The sequence below is a fragment of the Schistocerca piceifrons genome, chromosome 1 (assembly GCF_021461385.2).
Source record: "Schistocerca piceifrons isolate TAMUIC-IGC-003096 chromosome 1, iqSchPice1.1, whole genome shotgun sequence".
Taxonomy (NCBI): Eukaryota; Metazoa; Arthropoda; class Insecta; order Orthoptera; family Acrididae; genus Schistocerca; species Schistocerca piceifrons.
The window spans coordinates 580555807-580572285 of record NC_060138.1 but is presented as its reverse complement, the minus strand read 5'-3'; positions in this window follow the sequence as shown (position 1 = coordinate 580572285).

Genomic DNA, 16479 nt, shown 5'->3' with positions numbered 1-16479 from the left:
CCACTTAAACACATGACCGAGGATGAGGGCCTCCACATGAAGCCGGTCAAACAAATCACAGCTCCGCTGGCAACGGCCAAGTCGTCAAGCCCTGATAATACGCCCCACCGAACCGGACGAAATTCACTGCACTCCACGTAACTGAAAAATAGCTCAACTACAACAGCACACTTCCATTTACACATTCCTACTACACACGACATAAAAGCTTAACATTTAAAACAGGAAAGTTCGCTTGGAAAAGGTTTTTAAGGGCCCGGGTTCGATTCCCGGCTGGGTCGGAAATTTTCTCCACTCAGGGACTTGGTGTTGTGTTGTCCTAATCATCATCATTTCATTCCCATCGAGGCGTAAGTCACCGAAGTGGCGTCAAATCGAAAGACTTGCACCAGGCGAACGGTGTACCCGACGGGAGGCCCTCGTCACACGTCACACGTCACACGTCAGCAACTTAAGCATTCACTTAAATACCATAACACCACGCGATAGTAACAGCTGAGTTTATTCTAAAGACAAGGCCGAACAGAACTATATTTTCATGAAACAAAATGTGATTTTACGAGACAGCATTATCTTCCGTTACTCGTCACTAATGTGTAGGTACTTGTATTTAAAAAGCACGGTTAGTACCACCATAAACATACAATCGCTAAATAACGAGTGGCTCACTAGTCTTGCTTACATATATATCTGCTGATCCTTTATCAGGTAGTAAGAAACCAAGGTGGAATGCCTAAGGCACGTTATCATGGCGTGTGTGACTTAAGCTGCCACAGCACACTCGGGACCAAACTCACACATATGAGCAGGCGGACGGTTAATCCAGGCGACGCTCCGGCAAGCTCTTCATCTCAACGTTCACTGCGTGGTGAGCACAAAAGCAGACACCACCCGTGGTGCAAGAACCCAACTTCGCCGCCGTCTCCTGCCGCAACACCCCACTCGTAACACGAGCAATGAACATGCGCACCAAGTAAGTGCCAACCTCCCGACCCCGTAGTACCTCGCGACCGACGGGCGCAGAGAGATCGCTGCCTCGACACTGCGGTGGTGGTGGTGGTTAGTGTTTAACGTCCCGTCGACAACGACGTCATTAGAGACGGAGCGCAAGCCCGGGTTAGGGAAGGATTGGGAAGGAAATCGGCCGTGCCCTTTCAAAGGAACCATCCCGGCATTTGCCTGAAACGATTTAGGGAAATCACGGAAAACCTAAATCAGGATGGCCGGAGACGGGATTGAACCGTCGTCCTCCCGAATGCGAGTCCAGTGTGCTAACCACTGCGCCACCTCGCTCGGTGACACTGCGGACTTAAGTAGCCGGACCCGTGATGAACAACTGTCTCGCTGCCGGCCGAAGAAAAAGCGAAAGCAAAGATGACACTAGCGGGACAGAAGTACCAGTCGCGCGACGTATCATTATTCTCGCGATTGTCAAAAGTTATTCTCCAGTTATTAATTGTAATTTTATTAAAATTACAATTAATATTTATACGGTTGCTGACAGGGCCGCGAAATGTTGAAGAAGATATATAAATTCTCCAGTTAATTCAGCAACCCTGCCAGAATCACCAGTTTAGTTATCCCGCGTTTATTCTCCGGTTAGGCGTTATTGTTAGGCGTTATTAAGTGTTCATACAACACGTTTCCCGCGCTATTCCGAGAATAGAACTGAAGCGGCTGCGGAAGGGGACTGTACAACAAGCCGTTAGTACTGTAGCGATCTGGCAAAAATTTTCTATCAAAATTTCATTTTCTTGGATACATCGAGAAGATTAATATTTAATCTCTCTTACCTGTTATTCCACTTAGTCGTTTATTTCCATTCTGGTAGTCTGAATCTATGGATTTCGCTAATAATTACAGTAAATCTTATCATTCGCTCAACCAGTCAACTACATAACAAAACAGCGATTAGTATTCTCCCCTTCAGGTTTATTCGGCTCAGGTCGTATAGCCCCATCCCCTTTCGTGTGCGGAAAAGTTTTTTATTTCTTGATCATCTTATGATTCGTTCAGAAATCAACTTAGAATGTCTTCAGAAATGTTCAAAAAACCAACAGGGATGCGTTTTAGAATCATATGAATAATCGACAGACCAAGGTGAGCTGGATGTTAGGCGCTAAAGAATATGAATTTGGCGCCCCCTGAAATTGCCACCCGGGGCAGATACCACGGTTTGCCCCCCCCCCCCCCCACTCTTTCCCCTTTATGTCAGGGCCTGCTCAATGGCAAACAGCTTTCCCCATACATGGGCTACATTTCTCTGAAGATCTCGATGGGCGTTCCTCCGTTGCTCCATAGAAAACGAATCACACTCGTTGCTCTAACGCCATGGGCGTGTGAACCATAACCTCCATCTTTAACAACTGACAGCAACGCCATGCGGCGGAACTGCCGGCAGATACGGCCGGCACGAGCCAAGAAAGGTCCGAAGCTTGGAATGGATATGTTGGCTTAGTATTTCCAGCCGTAATTTGGCTAAAGAAATAAGGGCAAAGACTTTCTGATTGGCCCTCGTATATCGCATGTTTAATTTAGCGCAAGAACAGCTCACAGAAGCACTGCTGATAACATAACTTCAAATACTTCTTATTAAATAGTTATTAATCGACAGGTTGGACGGTAAAACGGTACAACTACTTCTCTTCTGCTGCCTTCTTACTGGATAAATAGCTATCGCAGCTGCTACTGAGTTCACTTAAGACAGTTTTACAGAACATAGTAGAGATTGTAAATCAGTGATCTAAGCTCAAATTATAATTACCAAAAATGTGCATAACCAGTGATTTCCTCACGCTATCTATAATGCTCTGATAATAAGAGTTTAACGTAACGTTATAGATATTTAATTCGCAACAAGCCGGCCGGAGTGGCCGAGCGGTTCTAGGCGCTTCAGTCTGGAACAGCGCGACCGCTACGGTCGCAGGTTCGAATCCTGCCTCGGGCATGGATGTGTGTGTTGTCCTTAGGTTAGTTAGGTTTAAGTAGTTCTAAGTTCTAGGGGGCTGATGACCACAGCAGTTAAGTCCGATAGTGGTCAGAGCCATTTGAACCATTTAATTCACAACAACACCCATTTGTCCAAAAATTAATTTGAAATACCACTTTCCTTTTGACAGATTCTGCATCACACAAGAAATTTCAAATCCTACTAAATAGATCTCTGCAATTTCTTTGTGGCATGCTTTCTTCATATGCTTGAACGACATGAACAATGTAACAGCCTCATGCACTCATATTCGCCATTGAACACAATGAATGCAAAGAAAAACATACGTAGATATAAATATCCAAATGTTTTACTTATGATCAACTATCTGATACTAAAAGCGAATGTTTGGACTAGCAATTTAATTATGTTTGGTGTAATCGTCATGCAAAGAGTAAGTGAACAGAAGTGCTTTGTTGAAGTCTGTTAACAAATTGGTGTAGTGTAAGATATTCAGATTCAGATTGAAAGCCAAAACAAAATGTCGACTATTATAATTGTAAGTTGCATGTGACGATGTGAATCCTATCCAGAGTTAGTTAATCCTACACTGCTGGCCACCGTAAATGCAACACCAACAAAGACAAGAGGTAGCACAACAAAATTTATTTTGTAGATAACATGTTGACCAAGTATCAAATGATTACGTTTACAGACGTCTGTGACATGTGGTTCCTGCCAGAATCAGTAGCCAGAGTAGCCGCCATTGTTGGAGATCACCGCTGCCACACGTTTCGGCATTGAGTCAAAGAGACGTTGGATGTGTTCCTGGGGTACAGCAGCCCAAGCAGCTTCCACACGTTGCCAAACATCATCTGGTGTGGCAGCTGGGGATGTAATCTGGGTCACTTGTTGAGCAACCATGGACCACATGTTTTCTATCGGCGAAAAATCCGGAGAGCGAGCCGGCCAGGGAAGCAATTCAATCTGGTTATTGACGAAGAACCTTTGGACAATGCGTGCCACGTGTGGTCGCGCATTATCCTGTTGAAATATGGCTGTGGCCGAGCCCTGAAGGTACGGAAGGACAACTGGCTCCAGCACCTCCGATATGTAGCGCCGGCTATTTAAAGTACCGGCAATGCGTACTAGAGGCGTGCGAGAGTAATATCCAATACCTCCCCGTACCATAATACCCGGTGCAAGACCAGTGTGGCGGTGCATAATGCAGCTGTCCAGCAGCCTCTCTCCACGGTGTCTCCACACTCGAATCCGACCATCGTGGTGCTGCAGACGGAAGCGTGCCTCGTCAGTAAAGACAACGTCATTCCATTCTGCCGTCCACATCCGTCTGTCATCATACCATTGGCGATGGAGACGTCACTGGTTCTGCGTCAATGGTAGACGAAGCAATGGACGTCTTGCGGACAGACCACTCTGCTGTAAACGGCGTCGAATGGTACGCGCAGACACTGGATGATGCGTTACAGACGCAATGTGCTGTGCTATGGTTCGGGATGTCACTGAGCGATCCGTCACTGCCATGCGCACAATTTGCCTATCAGCACGTGCAGTGGTGCACCGAGGTGAATGCGATCGACCACGTCGGTCCGTCGTACCCTCCTGCATCCAACGGTCACATATCCGCATTAGAGTTGTTTGGTTTCGTCCAACACGACTAGCGATTTCTCTGTATGATAATCCACAATCTCGGTAAGCCACTATCCTTCCTCTGTCGAACTCGGATACTTGATCAAAAGATGTTCGCTGTTGTCTACGAGGCATAACTGATCGTCTTGTGAAACAACCACAAGGTAAACACACGTGCCGAACGTACACTCGACGAAATCGCCAAGCCTTAAATGGCGCTATGAGGTGGCGCCACAGGCGCGCGTGATGTGCGTCTGCGCTGAAATTCTAATCAGTTGCATATCTCATCGCTGCAAACTCATGGTGTAAATTTCACTTGATTCGGATGCTTCCTTCAGGGTGTTGCATTTACGGTGGCCAGCAGTGTAGTACAGAGTAGTACTTAAATGTAACGAATGATAGTGTCACTTCTGTATAAATTCTAAATTCATTGTTACTCTCTGCTAAATGTTATATTTCACAACAAGCCCTATCTTTACCCTGATACGTTTAAGCAAAAGCTACTCGCACTTTAATCTCTTTTACCACAAAGTATTTAAGAAAACTATTTCCAAGAGACAGGACGACACCCTTTACGGTTTCGGCGGTTAGGTGTTCGTGCTGCCATGACTTTCCCGCGGCGAAACTCAGTTTCACAGTTGCCTGTGGAGAAGGAGGCGCAACTGCACGATAATAATGGAAAAATGGTACTCAACATACAGACTCTAATGTTAACACAGTTCCGTTACATTACATGACTGAAATAATCTCACTGTGACAGACATTTATGTACTGCTAATGTAACTGACATTTGGTGAAACACTGTCAATTACTTTCGTAAGGGAAGTTAACAATGTTCTTTTAATTTAATACCCTTTAACTTAATAGTTTGTCAAATGTTTGTTTTGCACGACGCAGCAAGAAATATGGCGGGTGATAGTTAATCTCCGAGTCGCTGATACCGCTCACTCTGTGAGCGGTATCTGCTGGTATGATACAGGATCACAGGACCTCGGTCAGATGAAGATGCTACGTCGTTAATTAGAAAATTAATTACCAGAACGGAAATAAAATTCCACAGTTGCTCCGGTGTACCATTTTGGAGCAGAACACTTTAAAATAAGACTAATGTTTCCAAACAGGAAGTGGGAAGGAATATGTCGGGTTCGTCAATATCAATATTGCGAACAGTGATACCGCACTTCCAACCAAGAAAACTAATTAAGGGTGTATTTAAATGGAAAGCAGTCAGTTTATTATTTCTAATTTTACATAAATGATCAGTAGGCTAGACCCTCACACTGGTTGGTCAGACTTTTGAAAATAAATCACAATTCGATGCACAGAAATTGTCGGACAATGTCCACTCTTAAGTCCATAAAACAGTAAAAGTCACAGTTTCCGTTTTGTCTTAAATATCACAGAAAATAATTTTGCTGCTCGAATAAATCAAGATGTAGTAGGGCTCTATTAATGTGATTGCTTCAAATTATTGATTGTTCGACCCCTATTTCGGCTCCTTCACCAGTTGTCTTCTGTGATGCTCTTGAAATATCTACTTTGTCGTATGGTTGCGGGCTGTTCTCCGGGGTCCTCACCTGCTGCGCTTTCCTGTTTTGCGTCTATTGTTGAAATAAAATCTTCTTACCGGAGTAATAGTGAGCTATAACAATAACAATGAAGCATTTTTCAAAGGGTTCTGGCTTTTAGCTCGTCTCTCCAAGTAAAATCGCAATATTCTCAGCCATAAATGCTGTCCCTGAGATCTTCTAAGCTTCTTCCCTTTCGATGACGCTTTTTTTGTGTGTCTCCTGACTGGTTCGATGGGGCTTGCCACGAATTTCTGTCCTGTGCCGACCTCTTCATCTCAGAGTAGCGCTTACTACCTACGTCCTCAATTACTTGCTGGATGTTTTCCTAACTCTGTCTTCCTCTACAGTTTTTGCCCTCTACAACTCTCTCTGGTACCTTGGAAGTCATACATTGTTGTCTTAACAGATGGCTCTGAGCACTATGGGACTTAACAGCTGAGGTCATCAGTCCCCTAGAACTTAGAACTACTTAAACCTAACTAACCTAATGACATCACACACATCCATGCCCCAGGCAGAATTCGAACCTGCGACCGTAGCAGTCGCGTGGTTCCGGACTGAGGCGCCTATAACCGCTCGGCCACTGCAGCTGGCTTTTAGCAGATATCCTATCTTCACGTCCCTTCTCATTGTCAGCGTTTCCCACATATTCCTTTCGCCTTCAGTTCTGCGCAGAATCATGTCATTCTTTACTTTATTAGTCCACCTAATTTTCAACATTTTTCTGTAGCACCATATCTCAAATGCTTTGATTCTCTTCTGTTCTGGTTTTCCAACAGTCCATGTTTCACATCCATACGATGCTATGCTCCAAACGCGCATTCTCGTAAATTTCTTCCGCAAATTAAGGCCTATGTTTGATACTAGTAGACTTCTCTTGGGCAGGAGTGCCCTTTTTGCTAGTGCTAGTGTGCTTTTGATGTCGTTCTTCGTCCGTCCGCTACAAACTAATTAATTTTTCGCAAGTTTACTCTGTGCCCGATCCCGACGGTCTTAACATTTCCCGATACTTCCATTAGACTCCTTCACTCATCAGCCGTCATTTGCTCACTCACAATTTTTTGTTACACTGGTAAAACATTTCCTACCAAAACGAAGCTTCCAGAAATACACAGAGAATATATATATATATATATATATATATATATATATATATATATATATATATACAATGAAAATAGTACTGCAGTTCAAATAACAGTTTTTTCTTCATGTGTGCCACTTATACAAAGTCATGGGCTCCATAATCAATGAAAGGGCTGAAATGTGCTTTTCAGAACATCAAGGCAGTTTCTTTTTTAAACCAGCAGTCTTCTGACCGGATGATGCGTCCCAGCACGAAGTCTCCTCCTGCACTAACCTCTTCATTTCAGAGCACCACTCATACCCTACGTCCTCGATAATTTCTTGGATGTGTTTCAGTCTCTGTCTCCCCCTACAGTTCTTACACTCTACAGCTCCATTCTGTACCAAAAAACTTGTCATCTTAACACATGTCCTAACGTACTGACCCTTCTTCTTGTCAGTGTTCGGTATGTTCTTCTCCTCACTGATTCTGTGGAGAACTTCCTCAATCACCATCTTGTCAATCCACCTTTTTTTCAACATTCTTCCGCAGCATCAAATCTCAAATGGTTCGATTGTCTCCAGTTTTCGCATTGTCTGGGATTCACTACCTTACATTGCTGTGGTCCAAACGTGCATTTTTCCTCAAATTAAGGCCGATGACTGATACCAGTTGAGTTCTCTTGGCCAGAAATGCCCCCTTTACCTACGCTAGTCAGTTTTATATCTCCTCCCTGCTCCTTCTTTCACGATAGCAAAATCACTTGACTTCGTCTACTTCGTGATTACCAGTTTTGATGTTAAGTTTCTCGCTATTCTCGCTTCTACTACATCTCATTACTTATGTATTTTTCAAGTTTACTTTCAGTCCGCATATTATATTCATTAGTCTCTGCATTCTACACAACATGTCCTGTAATTCTTCTTCACATTCACCGAGGACAGCAATGTCATCAACGAATCTTATCACGGATTTCTTTCACACTGATTTCTAACCCCACTCTTGTAACTTTCTTTTATTTCCACTATTGCTTCTTCGACGTATAGACTGAATAATAGGGGCGAAAGTCTGCAGCATTTTCAGTCTGAACTCTTCGTACTTGGTCTTCTAGTTTCATTTTTCTCTCTTGGTTCTTGCACATATTGTATATTACCCACCTTTCCCTGTAACTTACTCAGAATTTCGAATATCTTGCAGTACTTTACATTGTAGAAAGCTTTTACTTTGTCAATAAATCGTATGAACGTGTCTTGATTTTTCTTCAGTCTTGCTTCCATTATCAACGGCAACGCCAGAACTGCCTGTCTGGTACCTTACCCATCCTACAGCCAAACTGATTGCCATCTAAGAGGTAACTAATTTTCTTTCCCTTTCGTCTGTATATTATTCTTATCAGCGCATGAATGCGTCAGCTGTTAAACTGAATGTACGATATTTTTCGCACCTTTTTGCTCTTTCCATCTTCTGAGATGACATTTTTCCGAAAGTCTGAACGTACGTCGCCAGTCTCATAGATTCTACACACAAACACAAATAGTCCATTAGTCGTTCGGTTCCAAATTCTGCGAATGACTTTAGAAATTCCGGCGGAATGTTATCTATCCCTTCTTCCTGATTTGATCTCAGGTCTTCCAGAGCTGTTTTAAATTCTTACTCAAATACTGGATCCCCTATGTCATTCCTATCGACTCCAATTTCATTTTCTATCATGTCATCAGACATCTCATCTCCCTTGTGGAGACTTCAGTGTACTCTTACCACCAATCTCCTCTCTCTTCCGAGCGTAACAGTGGATTTATCAGTGCACTCTGAATGTTACCACACTTGCTTCTAATTTCACTGAAGGTTTCCCTGACTTCCATATCCTGCGTCACTCTTCCCGATGCGCGTTTCTTTTCCGATTTCTTCACATCATTTTTTACTTCCCTGCACTACCTATTTATTCCATTCCTATGGGATTTATATTGCTGCGTTCGTGTGATCATTTTCTACTTCCTTCTTTTGTGGACTAATTGAAATAATTCATTTTTTCGTCAAGTTTCTTCGCAGTCACCTTCCTTATACTCTTTTCTGTCTGTCCAACAACTGTGTTTGTCCTTTTTATGTACGTCCACTCGTCTTCAACTGATCTGCCTACTTTATTTTCCCCTATAGCCGTATCCACACCCTTAGCGCACTTCAAACGCGTCTCGTCATTACTCAGCACTTCAGTATCCCCCCCCCCCCCCCCCCCCCCAGTGATTCTTTCTGACGATTCTCTTAAACTTCAGCCTACTCTTCATCATTACAAAATTGTGATCTGAGTCTATGTCTGCCCCTGAGTAAGTCTAACAGTCCACTATTTGATATCGGAATCTCTGCCTGACCATGATGTTATATAACTGATATCTTCCCGTATCTCCTGGTCTTTCCCAAGTATACCATATCCTCTTATGATTCTTAAACGAAGCATTCACTATTACAGTACGAAATTTATTGCAGAACTCTATTAGTTTTTCTCCTCTCTCATTCCTGGTGCGAATTCCACGTTCTCTCGTCACCCTTTATTCTATTACTTCCTCTACAACTGTGTCACATTCCCCCCATGACTAACAGATTTTTATCTCTATTTACATACCAAATTACCCGTTCAGTATCCTCATACAATTTATCTATTTCTTAATCTATTGCTGACGGCATTGGCATGTATAACTATCGCTGCCGGCGTTGGTTCGCTGTGATTCTGATGAGAACAACCCTGTCACTGAACTGTTTGCAGTACCTCCCCCTCTGTCCCATTTTCCTGTTTATGACGAATTCATCTCCCATTATACCGTTTTCTGTTGCTGTTGACCAGAAATGCTTATCTCTTTCCATTTAACTTCACTGGCCTCTACTGCATCTTCATGGAGCGTCTTCATTACCCTTTCCGATTTTCTAGATTTCCTAATACGTTCAAACTTCTGACTGTCCATGCTCCGCCTCGTAGAATATTATCCCGTCGTTGATTAATCGACCTTTTTCTCATGGTCACTTCTCCCTTGGCAGTCTCCTCCCGGAGATCCGAATGGGGGACTAATCCTGAATCTTTTGCTAATGAAGAGATCGTCGTGACTCATTTTCAATTTAAAGCCCAAATGTTCTGTGGGTACACTTTATGTGCCTTTAATGCAGTGGTACCCATTGCCTTCTGGATTCTCATGCCGCTGACATCGCTGGTCCCTTCGCCTTTTAAGGGCAATTTCCCACGATAAACGCGAGAGAGTGTCGTGAAGCTTCGTCCGCTCCTCCGCTCTCGGCCGTAGGCAGAAGGAGGTGTCTTCTTATGCTGCAAATCTTCGACAGCAATTGTTGACGACTTTTTATTCCAAATATAAAGACTGGCTGGTTTCGAACACAGGACCAACGACATTTTTGATCAGTAGTCAAAGACTCTTCCGCTGGACTCTTCAGAATTATACAACCCAAATGCGCTGAAGACGGAGACAAAGGAAGGTGTGAGGTGGAACACCCTCGGGCAAGCACCGATAGTTGTAGTCAGGTGATCTTATTCAAGCCAGGATCTGTTTCGGAAACTATCAAATACAAGGAAGTAAAGTTATAGATCGCTTGCTATTATAGTATTATCTGCTGTTACTATTGTAGACCTGCATTCTGTAGCTACGACACTCTTGATCAGTAAGTCAAAAGCAGTTCATACGTAACCGCCAATTACCAACAGCCAAGTGCTGGGTACAACGATGATGGGGAATGATCGCCTGATACGCAGATAAAACTTTCGTTTGTTAACAGTGTGTGTGTGTGTGTGTGTGTGTGTGTGTGTGTGTGTGTGTGCGTGTGTGTGTGTGTATGTGTTTATGCACGTAGAGCGCTCAATACATGCTTTCTAAAATGATATAAAGCTTTGTGGTGATAATGTATAGTGTTGTGGACTGGCAAGACAGCCAATCCACAGTGATGGGTAGCCGAAAGGCACGCGTTTAAGCTCACGCAGGCTGGCGTGAGGTCTGGAACAGTTAAAGGATTTGAGTCTAGCAAATAAAGTACGTAGCTATTGGAATACTTAACTTTAATCCATAATTGGTGAACATCGGTCTGACGGTACATGCATCACAAGATAAATAGCAATTGATAATGGCGCCTTGCTAGGTCGTAGCAAATGACGTAGCTGAAAGCTATGTTAACTATCGTCTCGGCAAATGAGAGCGTAATTTGTCAGTGAACCATCGCTAGCAAAGTCGGCTGTACAACTGGGGCGAGTGCTAGGAAGTCTCTCTAGACCTGCCGTGTGGCGGCGCTCGGTCTGCAATCACTGATAGTGGCGACACGCGGGTCCGACGTATAGTAACGGACCGCGGCCGATTTAAAGGCTACCACCTAGCAAGTGTGGTGTCTGGCGGTGACACCACATATAGAATTAGAAAACCATGACACAATCGATAAAATATTTACTCTATCTAGCCCTGACAGTTTGAGATTTCCCGCCTCCACCTCGGCCACTGAAAATTTACAGCCGCATGAATTCTGAAAATTCTCGCCTTTTTAAACTGTTAAATTTTGGTAGATTCGTGAAGCAAAGGTTAAAGTAAGAACTTAGAGAAGAATACACTGCGCAAAAGAATTGAGAGGCCCTTTTTTGTTTCCGCATCATTTTCTCCCTCGTGACACAGAAATACATTTAGTTCAAAGCTGCCTACAACCTTCCTCTGTTATGGTAGAAAAGCATATTGCCCTCGGGGTCAGCGGCATTTCAACGAAGTGTTTACAGTTGCGAAGAAAAAGGTCAGAGCTCAGAAGTTCAAATGAGGTGTGTAAAGTTCGTGTCTGATCAACAACAGTGTAAGCTGTAAATGACTTTGGTTTAATGTTGCGAACTTATCACAGAATTACACGCAATTACACAGTTTACCATGTGACAAGGTTACGACAGGTTCAAACGAACGCATCTCGTCCTCAGAAAGTGAAATAATCCTAGACACAACAATGGTAAATTTTAACTAGAAGTTTCTTTACAAAATTATTCTTATGACTACATCATGAGGTTCGTCAGTACTACGATAAATCATCCGATTTCGGTTCAAAGTATGGTACTATTTAGGATGACAATCAAGTCTACAGAGGATGGTTAGTTCTGTGACAAGTTGAGCAAAAGATTACCCAAGGTCGATCGAGTTTACAGTGGATGCAAGCTGGTGAACCAACAAGTTTACACCTCTGCACGCAGTATTTACCTTAGCTGCAATGAGCTGTCGTTTTCATGGCTGCTCTCGCCCACTGAAATCCCAATAAAATCTATTGCGTTTGCTATTTTTTTTTTCAGCAGAAGTTCTCCCTATGTTTCTCATGATGCGAGAAAACAGGCACTCATCTCTAGTCTTGGAACATAACGATATGCACGTCCATGGCTGGAGTAGCATGCATATTAAAATGCCCTCTCAGTCCTCAAAAAGACAATTAACTAACCAGCTGGTTAGTTTCTCCACAGTTGGAGCTTAACGACGCTGCAGCTAATATCTAGCTGAATGTCAGCTGCAGTGAACGCAGTGTTCACTCAGATTTCTCCTCTGCATCGTACAGAGCATTATGCGCTCCGTTCTGTAGTTGATTGCAGTTCAGAAAAGAGTCCACGAAAATTTCGCTCTAGTCTTTCTCGTAGTCGAACTCTCTCCCCGTCTGTGTTCTTTCATTCTCCACGTCACGGCTTTTTCGCCCAATAGGAGGGTTCCTCTTACTTTGTGGAAACTCTCTACCAATCGCAAGTGCCCTACCATTGAACAGCGTTGAAATCTCGGCACTTTACTCGTTCCTAGTTCGTTTCCGCCAATCGGACGTTTCGTGCCCGCTTACACGTGTACCATTCGCTCTTCAGGTGATCAACTGCGTCACTGGTCTTGTTCGTATCCATTTTGGATTCCGAAACGCAGTTTTCTAAAGCTTCTTTCTGTCCTACTTCTGGTGGCCCGTTACTCGCTTTGTAGTATGCGTTACCTGTCCGGTCGATGACTCCCGCCGTGGGACGCCCCCATTAAGAGCTTTCAGTATTGCCTCCCAGGGTGCAGCCTCTTCATCTTCCCACGCTGACTTCCACACAAAACGTTTCCTCTCGCTGCTTGTTTCACCTTCTGCTCTTTGACATGCGTTATATAGGAGTGGTGTGTTAATACTGTTGACTGAGTGTCATCCCTTTTGCATTACATACTTATAGGCAAATCTGTTCATTAACGCCGAAGTAAGTTAGGTGTGATATTCACCTTCCCGTTATGATGTGTAAAACTCTTATGTATGGTGCGAAATTGACCTTCATTTATTCTGCCACCTTACATGTGTACGGTGGATTACTGATGTGACATTGGCACCAAATTTCACCAAAATTCTGCCCAATGCTACAGCAGATGTTTCATATGTTATGTTGGTCGTCGCCACATCCCCCTCTCTTTACTAACGTCTGACCCCTTCTCTTGATCTTCTTTGACGGTGATCGGAGCCACAAGGCCAGCATTGAAATAACGCAGTTTTCTTATGGGTGGCCGAGGAAATGACTTTAGACGCAACTCCGCTCAAAATCGACACGGAAAACTTGCAGGAGGTGGCATAAAGGGCACCTATGAATCGATCCCTTCCTTTCGGGCGTTGATTCCCATACATTCCGCGGTCGAAAACTACAATACGCAATGAGATGAGAACCGGATGATGTTCTTCACAATCTTTGACACTATTGTCGTCCCCGACATTTCACCCTCTCTCTAGGGACTTTGTGGGGCTGCATCCGGACTGAACATGATCTGACACCTTTAGAGTGTAGCATGACTGCAGTTGTTTTGCAAGTTGTAAACCAGGGATGGCGAACCAATGCCATGCCTGCCATTAGTGGCACGCGACCAAATTATTTGCGAGCGTCATCGAATGAGGAATTTAGGTAGGCCTAGTTAATCTAAATAATTAATTTGTTGGTCTACATTTGAAATCATAGTATCAAAGTTCATCGCGTACAGACTACTGGTGCCAAGTGTGATAGATGTTGCAGATCGCAGATCATTCTTCACACTCACTCACTGTGAATCACGGCGTACTCAAATGTGTTAATAATAATAGACCGCCATCCATTGCTAGATCACAGAGATTGGCATCTGTTCCAACAACGACGATTTCTGTCCTTTACCGACAGGTCCTGTAATGCCATACCACTTTGTTAGTCTTTGTTGCCCTTCTACGTGGATGCTGCAATTACACGCGTTTAGTAACATTTTTAACGTGTATTATTCAGCATGGCCAGTTTGACAAAGCTATGATACAAATCACAAATACCTCTTTAAAAAATGAACCAGGGCAAAAAGAATTCATACAGGCAGAAATATGCAGTCGACAACTGTGATTGAGTTTATTAGCAAGGACTGTCATACGGGTGCCACGAGTTTCGCGGCTTCAAATGTCATTGCGCTGAATGGAAATGCTTTCAGCGACGGGCAATTTTTGATGGAAGACTGGTTAGCATGTACTCCAGCAACATTTGAAGATTTTGAACATAATGGTAACTCAGCACATAAAAAATACTCCCTTATCTATAAACAGAATCACAATAAAAGACAAGCTGTTAAAACTGGCGCAGAAAGTAAAACAACAACAAATAAATGACGTCAGCTCCTCCCCCGAAGTTTCGCTCTGTCTTGACGAAAATAAAGATGTAACTAAGTTTGCCCGATAAGCTGTGTTTGATCGATACTTCATTATGTATGACTTAGAGCAAGCAACGATTGTGATACTATCGTTGCCAGCAACTAATAAGGGCACATTATATGTACAGCTGTTAACAATTCGCATACTGGAAAAGAAATAGATTCGAAAAAACTTGTTTCGATAACGACTGATAGTGTTCGCAATATGGTGGGAAAAATAAACGTTTTTATTAATTTATTAGCAGCACACATCGGAAATTCTGTTGTTGAATTCTACTGCATCATACACTATGAGAACAAAAGTATCCGGTCACCTGGCTGAAAATGACTTACAAATTCGTGGCACCTTTCATCGGTAATGCTGGAATTCAGTATGGTGCTGGCACACCCTTAGCCTTGATGACAGCTTCCACCCTCGCAGGCATACGTCCGATCAGGTGCTGGAAGGTTTCTTGGGGAATGGCAGCCCATATTTCACGGAGTGCTGCACTGAGGAGAGGTATCGACGTCGGTCGGTGAGGCCTGGCACGAAGTCGGCGTTCAAAACATCCTAAAGGTGTTCTATAGGAGTCAGGTCAGGACTCTGTGCATGCCAGAAGGTGCTTAAAACATCAATGTAGGCCTGTGCTGTGATAGTGCCACGCAAAACAACAAAGGGTGCAAGCCATCCATGAAAAACACGACCACACCATAACACCATCGCCTCCGAATTTTACTGTTGGCCCTACACACGCTGGCAGATGACGTTCACCACCCATTCGCCATACCAACATCCTGCCATCAGATCGCCACATTGTGTACCGTGATTCGTTACTCCACACAACGTTTTTCCACTGTTCAATCCAATGCTTAGGCTCCTTGTACCAAGCGAGGCGTCGTTTGGCATTTACTGGCGTGATGTGTGGCTTATGAGCAGCTGCTCGACCATGAAATCCAAGTTTTCTCACCTCCCGCCTAACTGTCATAGTACTAGTAGTGGATCCTGAAGCAGTTTGGAATTCCTGTACGATGGTCCGGATTGATTTCTGCCTATTACACATTACGTTCCTCTTCAACTGTCGGCGGTCTCTTATCAGTCAGCAGACGAGGTCGGCCTGTACGCTTTTGTGCTGTACGTCTCCCTTCACGCTTCCACTTGACTATCATATCGGAAACAGTGGACCTATGGGTGTTCAGGAGTGTGGAAATCTCGCGTACAGACGTATGACACAAGTGACACCCAATCACGTGACCAATTTCGATATCCGTGATTTCCGCGGAGCGCCCCATTCTTCTCTCTCAGGATGTCTAATGACTACTGAGGTCGCTGATATGGAGTACCTGACCTATATATCGTGGCAAGTCTCTAATAAAAGGAAGTTCGAGGCGTTGTTAGATGAAGTCAACTCAGTGTACAATGGCTTACTGATGTAGACTGAGGTGACAGAGTTGTGGGATAGCAATATGTACATGGCGGTAGTATCGCGTGCACATGATTGAAAGGGCAGTGCAGTGGTGGAGCCGTCATTTGTACTCAATTGATTCATCTGAAAAGTTTCCGACGTGAATATGGCAGCACCACGTGAATTGACAGACGTTGAACGCGGAATGATAATTGGAACTGGACGCCTG